Source organism: Equus caballus, chromosome 7, assembly GCF_041296265.1.
Source record: "Equus caballus isolate H_3958 breed thoroughbred chromosome 7, TB-T2T, whole genome shotgun sequence".
In the NCBI taxonomy this organism is placed as follows: Eukaryota; Metazoa; Chordata; class Mammalia; order Perissodactyla; family Equidae; genus Equus; species Equus caballus.
Window position 1 is genome coordinate 30,744,183 of NC_091690.1, and position 11,760 is coordinate 30,755,942.

Genomic DNA, 11,760 nt, shown 5'->3' on the forward strand with positions numbered 1-11,760 from the left:
TGGGAGCTGGGGCAGTAAAAAATGTCTCTGGGTCACAGTTACCTTTGGGCCAAGGCACTGCAAAACCTTTCTCAGAATTTAGCCTTAAACGTCAATCAGTGTTTGAGGGATTTGAGGAGGAAAGGGAAAGGGCAGGGTAGTGCGCCTGCCCGGTCCTTACCCTGCCCCTTCTTTCATATGCCCTGGACTCAGTTCGCTGCTCTCCCCCAAAGCTAAGGCGATCTCCCCACACCCTGCTCCCCGGCTGAGACGCCGCGGAGGAATGGCCGACCCCTCATGCTCTCCCTTTTCTAGTTCTGCTCGCTCCAGGACTCGCCTTCCCGAGAGCCTAGCAGCCAGGGGAGACTTGAAGGCGTTTCCCTAGGGAATCCAGCTATCCCGCCTTTGCTTCGGCCCATAGAAACCTAAGTGAGAGACGGAGGGAGGAGAGCTGTGGGAAGAGGCAGGACCACGAGACCGCAGGAGTCTTCCTTCCCCTTCTTTCCCTTTCAGCGACGCTGGGAAACAAAGCCCGGTGGCTGAGAGAGGACTGCCAGCACCAAAGCAGGCCCCTGGGGGCGCGGAGAAGGGACTGGGGATCCGAAGTGGAGGCAGAGACAGGGATTCCTCAGTCACCACACTTTTCCAGGAGGGAGACTCTCTTCTCCCGGGGCGCTCAGATCATCCCAGCTGGGGCTCTCATGGGGGCTGTGTGGCCTGAGCCCGCGCGCAAATAAGCAGGCTGTGCAGGTGGGTTTTGCCCTGGAAAAGTTCCTTTCGTGCCTGGGCCCCACCTTTCTCTTAGACTTATGACCCTGATGCTAGGAGAAACTGCGAGGTCAGGAAAGTTGCGAAGTTTCTCTGTGGTAGCGGGGCTCCTGAGCAGAACAGAGAGGGAACGCAAGGGTTACCAGAACCCAGACCCTACCTTCCCCTCAGGGCTCCGGCCTGGCCCATCCTACTTCCGGGATGGAGTGAAGGAGACCCCCAAGATGTTCAGCCCCCTCTCGAGATTCAATTCTGGTATGTCCCATTGCAAGAGGAGGAGGCATTCAGGGCCAATGGGCCTTCCCCTACCCCTCCCAGGGCCAGCCTCTCTAAGGGGTAAATGCTACATTTTTAGATAGCTTGTAAATAATTTGTCCCTAAAAGCAGAGATGTTTCATTGCCTGAACTAGCTCAAAAGTCTAGACCAGCGCTGTCCAGTAAAAAATATAATGTGAGCCACATAGTTAATTTTAAATTTTCTACTAGTCACATTTAAAAAGTAAGAAAAAACAGGTGAAATATTAATATATTTCATTTAACCCAATATATTAAAAATATTATTCAACATGTAGTCAGTGTAAATATTATTGAGTGGGTTTTTTTGCATTCCTTTTTTTACACTAAATCTTCAAAATCCAGTGTGTATTTTACACTTGCTGAACATCTCAATTCAGACTAGCCATATTTCAAGTGCTCAATAGCCATATATGGCTAGTGGTTATCTACTGAGCAGCACGTTTTGTTAATCGCTGTAATCCCTTTTACCCCTCTCCAATGTAGGTAGACACACAGAAAATGGAAAGCAGTTGCTAAAGTCAGCCTAGCACATTCTCAATGCTTGACCTTCTTCCATCCATTGTATTCGATTAGTGTGAGCATTCACTGAGCATCTACTATATGCCAGGCTACTCAGTACACACCTACCCAAGCTTTCCCCAAGCCTTAGAAGATTAAATAAATGCGCTCACATGACATTTATTTTTGATTCTCACTTAACTAAAATCTGTCACCCAGAGCCAGCAGGCTGTAGCTGTGTGTCAGGCTGACAGATAAAACCAGATCCTGCATACTGCCCTGAGCAAAAAAAAAATAAAGATCAAATGAATTTCCCCCCACCCAGCCTGCAAGACCTGATAGAGCTCCTGCTTATGGTTTCAGCTGAAGGATTATTAATTTAAAGAGAGAAAAGACATGGTTTTTAGGGAGCTAATAATTAAACAATCCTTCTCTCTTTCATGTCAGCTTCATCTAAAACTGTCATCTGAGCTGGGACTTAGTTTCCTGAAAAGATAACCCTATTGATGATCAAAGGAAGAGACTGGTTCCATTAGCCAAGTTGCCTATACTGTGGCCTTCAAAATAAAGGGAGAAATGTATTTTAGAAGGATCTGAGTAACACACTTTACTCATGAAATTCTGTATTATATTGCTTGTTGTCTGTTTCAACTTATCTTCTATCTGAGTACTTTATTTTAAGCACTACCAAAGTGGATGACATGTGTAGAGAAGAGCAGGAGTCACTGAATGCTTCCTGCAAATGCATCTTCAAATAATGCTTTTACACTGGAATTTAGGATGTGAACTCACATGAGAACGCATTCATGGATAGGATATTCAAATCACAGTATTCCTACTGCAAAAAGGACTAAATCCATCCCATTTGCTCATTCAGGATTACGTCAGTCTGTAGGGTCAAAAATTTGCATTTCATTTCTCTCTTGAAGTTTTCTATGCTGCCTTTGGCATCTCAATTCAAAAACATGCTTCATAAAGTGATAGACCTGGGGCAGAGAATCAAAGGCTTGAAATATGAACGATCATATATCATTTCTTAATCCTGTAAGAGGTATATTATGGAATGAGAATGATCTTTAAACCAGTTTCTTATTAGGATTCCCCCATTTTCTTCATCAAGTCTCAAAAGAGTAGCCAAATGTATTACCAGAAAAAAAACAATAAGCTAACAAAACTGCCTTTTAAATATCCTTTTCTTTCATTCTAAACCATCTAAATTCTATTATCAGATTTAAAATTTAGCATCTACAGACACAATATACTTCAAACAATAATACCAAATTAGTGTGCATAGTTTTGAAAACAAAAGGGGCATGAATTGCTACCACTACATACTGTAAATTTCTGATGTTAGAGACTGTAAGACCCTTTCAAACTCTATTATGAGGTATAGAGATGAGCTTGTAAACATTTCCCAAATGGACTTTGTGCATGGAACTAAATATTTGGTATGTTTTTGTTAAAATGCTGGATCATTTACATTTTGTTTGAGAATATTGTTCATGAAGTCAAATTGATTTTTATTCTTCTCTCATTGATAATGCAATCAAGTTAGTGGGCCAAAAAATGGAAAGTACAAATGTTAAATTTGTGCCGCAATGACCAAGATGGTAGACAATATTAAAAGGAAACAGAAGGAAAAATATTAGAGAGGTTTTCTTAAACTTAAAATAGGAAAAGTCATTCTATGTATAACATAAAAACCAGAAAGCCATAGAAGAAAACATTTATAAAACTATATTAATTTTTTTTAATTCTGCATGGCAAAAATTATCATAAGCAAAGGAAAAAGACAAACAACAAGCTAGGAAAAAGTATTTGCAACTCACATCCCAGATACAGAAATAATTTGTTATATGTAAAAAGTTCCTACAAATCTATAAGGAAAAAGATCAGTAGCATAATTTAAAAATGGACCAAGGATAGGAAGAAACAGTTCACAAAAAAGAAAATATAAATGACTGTTAAGTATTTTAGAAGACGCTAATAATAACACTAAAAGCCAGACTAGTAAAAGTTTAACTATACTGAGACTTCATTAACCTATCGAATTAAAAAATAAAAAATCTAATTACCCACTCTGTTGGCAAAGCTGCGGGGTAAGAATCACTCTTATACATTGATGCAAAGAATGCAAATTTGTACAACCTCTGTGGAGAACAATTTGGTAATATACATCAAAATGACAGATGCACATTGAAATTGATCTAACAGATATGATTTGCACATCATAGCTAAATTACACAAACCCAGAATGAAAGGAGCTCTAAGGTGCATTGTTAAGTGAAAAGAGCAAAGTACAGAATGTTAGTGTTGTATTAAAGGAGGAGAGAAGGAGAAAACTATACAAACTTGACTATTTATGCAATACATCCCTCTGGAAAGATACATAAGAAACGCACAGCATTAGTTGCCTTTAGGGACTGAGGTACTGGGGACTTGTTGAGAAGGATGTTTTTCCCTATATGCCCTTTTGTACCTTTTGAGTAAGAATCATATGCACATAATATGTGTTAAAAATAAATAATATCCCGGCCAGCCCAGTGGTGTAGTGGTTAAATTCACATGCTCCACTTTGGCAGCCCAGGGTTCACAGGTTTAGATTCCAGGCATGGACCTAGCACTGCTCATCAAGCCATGCTGTGACAGCATCCCACATAAAATACTGGAAGATTGGCACAGATGTTAGCTGAGGGCCAGTCTTCCTCACAAAAAGAAATTAAATAAATAAATAAACAAATAAATATTAAAATTAAAACATAAAGAAAAAAGAATTTTGACCCCCCAAAAATATTTAAATCAAAATTCACTACATTGTTTTCATTATGATTTTAGCCCTTCCCCATAAGTTACTGAACCCAAATTAGTACATAGTTGTGTTTTTTTGAGGAAGATTAGCCCTGAGCTAACTACTGCCAATCCTCCTCTTTTTGCTGAGGAAGACTGGCCCTGAGCCGACATCCATGCCCATCTTCCTCTAGTTTATATGTGGGACGCCTACCACAGCATGGCTTTTGCCAAGCGGTGCCATGTCCGCACCCGGGATCCAGCCGGCGAACCCCGGGCCGCTGAGAAGCAAAACGTGCGCACTTAACCACTGCGCCACCAGGGCGGCCCCCATAGTCGTGTTTAATTGACATTTGCTTATAAGGTACGATAAACTTTTATTCCTTAGTAAAAGTTCTGCAACTCTTTACCTTAATATAAATTATATGTAATTTCAAAAAGTTGATCACAAACCTCACCCCATCCAGAAATTAGGGATAATGTCTATTTAATCATTTAAAGAAAGGTCTTTGAAGAATGCCTTTTGATTATTTCAATGATGGTGCTATGGATAATGAGGTGGATTTCTTGCATTTATATTATACATCATATATTTTGCTCTCCTTCTCATTTGAATATCACAACTCTTCTTTTTTACATATAAAGAATTGGAGGATCACTTAGGTAGAGCCGTGAGCTCAAGATCACCCAGCTTTGTATGCTAGGATTTGAACTCAGGTTTCTCTCTCCCCAGAGTCCACACTGTAATCATTCAAACACAGTATCTTTGAAAGATAAACAAGTAAAGGAATAATAGATGCTGCTTATTTCTCATCTGGAATAGAACTTGAAATCTTAATTTAAGAGGCCAATCTGCCCAATTCTTTTCATTGGAGGGTTTATAAATTCATACCATGACCTGCTAGAATGTAAAAATGCCAGGAAAGATGTTTTAAGGGTTGAATTTTGGAATGTGAATATGCACACACACACACACACACACACACCACATATACTTGCCAGCATCACTTCAAGGTGATAAGGGCAGGATACATTACTGGTGGTAAATAGATCAGGACTTGCAGTCAAACAGACTGAGGCTGAAGATCTGGCTCCACCACCATAACATACTAGCTATATGATCTTGGAAATTCTATCTAACCCTCTAAGCCCTATTGTCCTCATTTGTAAAAGGGAGATAATAATAGTGCCTACCTCATGGGATAGTTTTGGGGAGTAAGTAAGGTAATGTATACCTTAAATGTATCCAATGTTTTAGGTCAATTATATCTTAATTGTAAAAAGGCAATATACGTAAAGCATTTTGCTCAGTGTCTGGCACACACCTACTGCTCATCAAGGAGCTCTGTTACTGTTGCTGCTGGTGGTGGTAGTGGAGGTTGTGGTGGTGACAGGGGCTTGACTAACTGATAAAAGCAAATCCAAATCAATACTGGAACCCTAGGGCTACCATGGCCAGCCCTGGTGGTCTACTGGTTAAGATCCAGCACTCACCACAAAGGCCTGGTTCATTTACTGGTCAGAGAACCACGCTACTATCTGTTCGTTGTCATATGTGGCAGCTTCATGTTGCTGTGGTGCTGAAAGCTATGCCACCAGTATTCCAAATACCAGGAGGGTCACCCATGGTAGACAGGTTTCAGTGAAGTCTCCCAGATTAAGACAACCTAGGAAGAAGGACCTGGCCACCAACTTCCAAAAAAATTGGCCATGAAAACCCTGTGTATCTGATATAGCACCAGAAGGTGAGAGGATGGCGCAAAGAGCCTGGACAGGGTTCCACTCTGCTGTACACAGGGTCGCTAGGAGTTGGAATCCATTCCAAGGTACTAACAACAAGGGTTACCATGGACATGAGTGATCAATAAATCCAACACCATATTGCTATGTAAAGGCATGCTTATATAATTCCAGAAAGAGTTTCTTACCAAGAAAAACAAAAGAATGTATTGGGAAGGAGGTGATGAGTGCTAGGGAGTGTTCTTCTGGGTAAAAGTTCCTCTGGGTAAAAAATATTTATTTAGCTCTAGAAGGCACCTTGAAGATTACTTTAGAAAGATGACATCTTATTGGATGGCTGCAGTATTCATGTTTCTACTTTCCCCCAGTCAGAGTTTGAAAACATTAAATTAGAAAATACTTTAAGATCAACACCAAGTCTGTTTTCTTCTGGTGGGGGTGGGGGGAGAACCAATTAGGAAATGAGCATTTATTGAGTGTCTATCAGGTACCCTGCCTTTGCAAGGCTCTGTGGAGGTGGTTTGGAGAGATAGGGTAGAGAAATGCAGGGAACAAAGAAACATAAGAAAAACATAAGCCTTAGATCTGCTTCAAATACACACACACCTAAATAGATGCAACCCAAAATATGCCAAACAAACAAAAACAACCAAGAGCTTCTCTGTGCGTTTTACTTAATTAGGAAAATATTTTCATCACTAAGGTGACGCACACTCAATTGTAATTAAGATAGAAAGTAATATTGGGAGACAGTGAAGCCAAGAGCTCTGTGATTTATTCAGTTTATATTTGCAAACACTTATTGAACATGGACCTTCTAAAAAGGTGGGTATCCATTTGGAGGCTTTTTCTCATATGTATATAGTTTGCCTCCACTTTTAAGCCCAGGATTTAATTTTATCCACTGTGTTCAACGTACAGTATTGAACTCTCCCAAAATTGACACAAAAATACTTCTATGATTGACTGCAGTATTATTTGACATTTCCCAGATAAAAGAATCATTTAGCACTGGTTGCCATATCCCTCCCAATGGGCTGGAAGGCAGGCAGCTCCTCAAGATGGTGTGGCAATACTTCACGCTTTCTTTGAAAACATACCATGTGGTTTTGGGTGAAAAAGAAATATGGACTGATGAATTTGGGAAAATCTCTTCAAAATTGAACAAAAACAGAGTCTCCACTTCGCACTCTGAGGTCTTACCCTCACAAGAGCTGATTATTAAAAATTGCTTTTGGGGCCAGCCTAGCGGCATAGTGGTTAAGTTCGTGTGCTCTGCTTCGGTGGCCTGGGGTTCACAGGTTCGGATCCCAGGTGTGGACCTACACCCTGCTCATCAAGCCATGCTGTGGTCGCATCCCATTTACAAAGTAGAGGGCGATGGGCACGGATGTTGGCTCAGAGCCAATCTTCCTCACACACACACAAAAAATTGCTTTCATCTGTCTTCCTTCTGGAAGGATTATCCTTACCACCTCCCATCTACATAGATAATTTCCATCCAAATCTATATCCAGCTCATTCTTTCCTCCTTCAGGAAACCATTCCTGTCCACAGTACTTAATCCCCAAAGTATAAGCAGATGTACCACTCACGGAACTTTTGCAATAGGCTAAATACTACATTGGTATGTTTTATCTCTTTTCATGTCACATTCTGTTTTTCCAACTAGACTCTGCATTATTTTTTTCTGTAGGTGATATATTCAAATAATTCAAAAGTAAAAATTATAAAAAGTTATGAAGTGAGGCCTGCCCCATGGTCTAAGGGTTAATTTCAGTACATCCCGCTTCAGTGGCCTGGGTTCTGGGGTTTGGATCCCAGGCATGGACCTATACCCCTTGCTAGCCATGCTGAGGTGGTGACCCACATATAAAGTAAAGGAAGATTGGTACAGATTTTAGCTCCAGGCTAGTCTTCCTCAAGCAAAAAAATAGGAAGATTGGCAACAGATGTTAGATCAGGGCTAGTCTTCCTCAGCAAAAAAAAAAGTTATGAAGTGAAAAATCTTCCCCATCCCTCTCTTCCAGCCACCCAATTCATCTTTTGGGGGCAATCATTGTGATCAATTTCTAGGTATCCTTTCAGAGATATTTTAAGCATATACAGATTATATATATATTTATATGTAAATATATATTATATATAATTTTATTTTATTCTATTTATTATATACAAATATACCTGTGAATAAATAAATAAATATATATATAGTCCTCACACATACACACATCATTTCTCCCTCTTTTTATATAGAGGGTAGCATACTACATGTTCTTTTTTTGAGGAAGATCAGCCCTGAGCTAACATCTGCTGCCAATCCTCCTCTTTTTGCTGAGGAAGACTGGCCCTGAGCTAACATCTGTGCCCATCTTCCTCTAAATATTCTTTTGAATCTTAGTTTTTTTACTTAACAGCTTTTTTTTTATTGCACATTATAACATTTATGGATGCACCATGATTTATTTAACCAATCCCCTTTGATGATAATAAGATATTTAGGATGTTGCCAAACTTTTGCTGTTACAAACAATGCTGCAATAAGTAACCATACACATATTACCATTTTGCACGTGGGCAAATATATCTGTAGGAATTCTTAGCCGATGAATTACTGGATCAAGTCTGTAATTTTGATTGGCTTTGCCAAACTGTACTCCATAAAGGTAGGATCAACGTGTACTCCTTTCTGTGGCATAGTAGAGAGCCCCAGGTGACTCTCACACAATTGATCTAAGGACAATACTCTCGTTTTTAGTAGGTCACTGAACCCTGGAGAGCCTTAGTTATTCTATCTGCAAAATGGAGTTCCTGTCATCTACCTCAGAGCCCATTGAAGGGACTATTTTGTGAGGAAAATATGCAAAAGAGCTTTAAAGAGTGTCCAGCAGGATGACAATGTTATTATTAAAGATAACAGCTGCTGGCACTCACTCCGTGATAGGCAGTGTATTACATGCTTTAATATATTCTCTCTAATCTACACTGCAAAGTAAACATAACCAACTTAGTTTTGCATTTCAAGAAACTGAAGCTCAGAATAGGAATTGATAAGGCGACACATCTGCTAAGTGGCAGAAGAGATATTCAAACCCAGGCTTGCGCAGGTTCAAAGACTGGGCTTTTCCCACCGAACCTCATTTTGACTTATAATTTCAATAAATAAACTACTATTATTGCTTTAATTTTTATAAAAATTTTTAAATCATCAAATATAACAAATGAGTGAAGGCTTCATGTAAGACACGAGACTAGAGCTGGATCGTCAAGGGTTGGTACAATTTGGACAGATGAAGTGGAGTTGATGAAACTGTTCCAGCTCAGGAGAACAGCAGGTACAAGTACTCGCAGATGGGACAGAACATAGTGTATCTGCAGGTACTGAGATTAGCAGAACTAGCGTGGAGGCTTTGGGTAGTATTTGGAAGCATGGTTAGGGTCTTTTTAATAAGTACTTTGAAAGGTAGTCAAAAGACTTTGTTCTTAATTTGGAGGACAGAGGGGTGAGGGTAGGGGCCAGTGAAGGTTTTCTGAGCAGAGCTGCAACCGTGGATGGCAATGTTTTAGGAAATTTTATCTCAAGTCTCTATGCGTGAGGAATTAGAAGAAAAGTACTAGAAAGTCCAGAAAGTAAATTATTGGTGTTTCCAGATTTAAGTCCATTCAGCCTTCAGTCAATAAACCACCATTCATTCGTTCAACAAACATTCATCAGTCACTTTCTATGGATGTCAGGCATGGTAGTAGTAGCTTAGAAGATATAAATGTAAATACAACATGGTCTCTGCTTCTAGGACTTTCAAACCTCACGATAATGGCATGATCTTAATTGCTAACATTCTCTCTGTTCCTCTTTGTCACTCCCTCCAATCCTTTCTTCACTAGCCAGAGTGATGACTCAAAAGTGGAAATCTGATTATGTTAGTCCATGCTTAAAATCCTTAGGTGGTATGTTATGTATATTTTACCACAATAAAAAACTTTTTAAAAAACAACTCTGTGGTAGTTTTCCAGTGCTCTAAACTCTTTACCATACCATATTCTCTCCCATCCCTGGGTCTTAGTGTATGCTACCCTCTTTGCCAGGAACGTTTATTACTCTAGCCATCTCTCACTCCAACACTGGCTTTCTCCTCTACAGTTCTCCTTTAAAACAAATCACTTCCTCCCGGGAGCCTTCCCTGATGCCCCCAGGTGTGTTAGATGCCCTGCCTCTCTGCTATCACACAGTTCTCATATCATCATCTTTTTCTCACTGTATTACAACTGCTTCTTTAATCACTTAACGTCCCTCTGTAAACTGTAAACTCTAAGCAAGGAGGACCAATTTTATCCCAAGCCTCTAATTCAATGGCCGGCACATGGTAAGTTCTCAAATATTTACTAACTGACTGAATAAGTGAATAAATAAATAAACGCATAGGTGAAATAGCCACTCATGATCCAGCCTGGAAGATTCTACTTTGCTTGGGAAAGAAGGGTTTTCCATGGTTTAGAAAATGGCATGAGGGCGAATCAATCCCTGGTCATCTTTCCAATTCAATATCAAGTGGGGCAGAGATCCTAGGTGGCAATGGAGTTGGAAAGGCTGGTTATCAGGTAAGAGGTGGGGAGGGTGGTTGCTATGACAACCTGTAAGCCTATTAAATACCACTAGCCTATATTGCACAGAAAAAAAACTGATTCAGCTGGGTTCAAGATCTGCAGGCTCCAACTACCTCGTTGATATAGTTCTTTGTATTTTTTAGAATTCTAGACTGCTAAGGCTGGTAGAACCTTAGAGATCTTTTCTTTTTGTATTCCTTCTTGTACAAATAAGTTCCAGAGAAGGTAAGTGATTTGACCAAAGTCACACAGCAAATTAGTGGCAAAGCTGAGGCTAGAAAACCTGAGTCTCTCCCCATCCAGTGAAGTGAGTGCTAGCATTTTATGACTCCCAAAGGAGTTGGACCCTTTCACCAATGTAACAGTCACAGGTAGGTTTGCAGAATGTCTCATTATGTCAAAGTTTTCGTTTTATTCGTTCAGAACCTCATGCATCCATCCATTTACTCATTCTCTCCTTCAACCAATATTTTTGAACATTACTACATATCTTGCACTACTCATTGCTTCAGAAAAGAGGAAACTTTCTAATGCAGGGCTCTTGGCCCTCGTTTGATTCTGGCTGTGAAATTGGAGAAATTGGATGTTTTCACATGCCAAAGTATCACCCTACAGATTATTTGCTGTTTACAAACAAGAAAGTGTAACTTTATATGGAGCAATCAGGCTGTCACCACTTCAACCCAGTGATCAATCTCAGCACCTCTAATGGTGGGACAAGCAGACATTACGTTTGCCCCTGTAGTGATGCTAAATGAAGTACATGCCATCACCTATAAACTAAAGCAAATGTTTACCCTGAATCCAGTCAGGTTTAAACCCAACTTCAAGTTACAGAACACACAAAGCATAGAAAAGTAAGCTAAACTATACCGCACTGAAGCAGTCAGACAAACCCAGGAGGCCCAGCACTCTATGGACAATTCCCCATTTCCTTCAACAAGGCAATGTCCTGAGGAAAGTAAAAATAAAGTGAGGACTGGAGACTTCAACAAAATCAAACCCTATGTGTGGTCTCTGATTGAGTGCTGCTTTAAGCCAACCAACCAAAACCAACACACTTTTAGAGAAATGGGGAAATTTGAA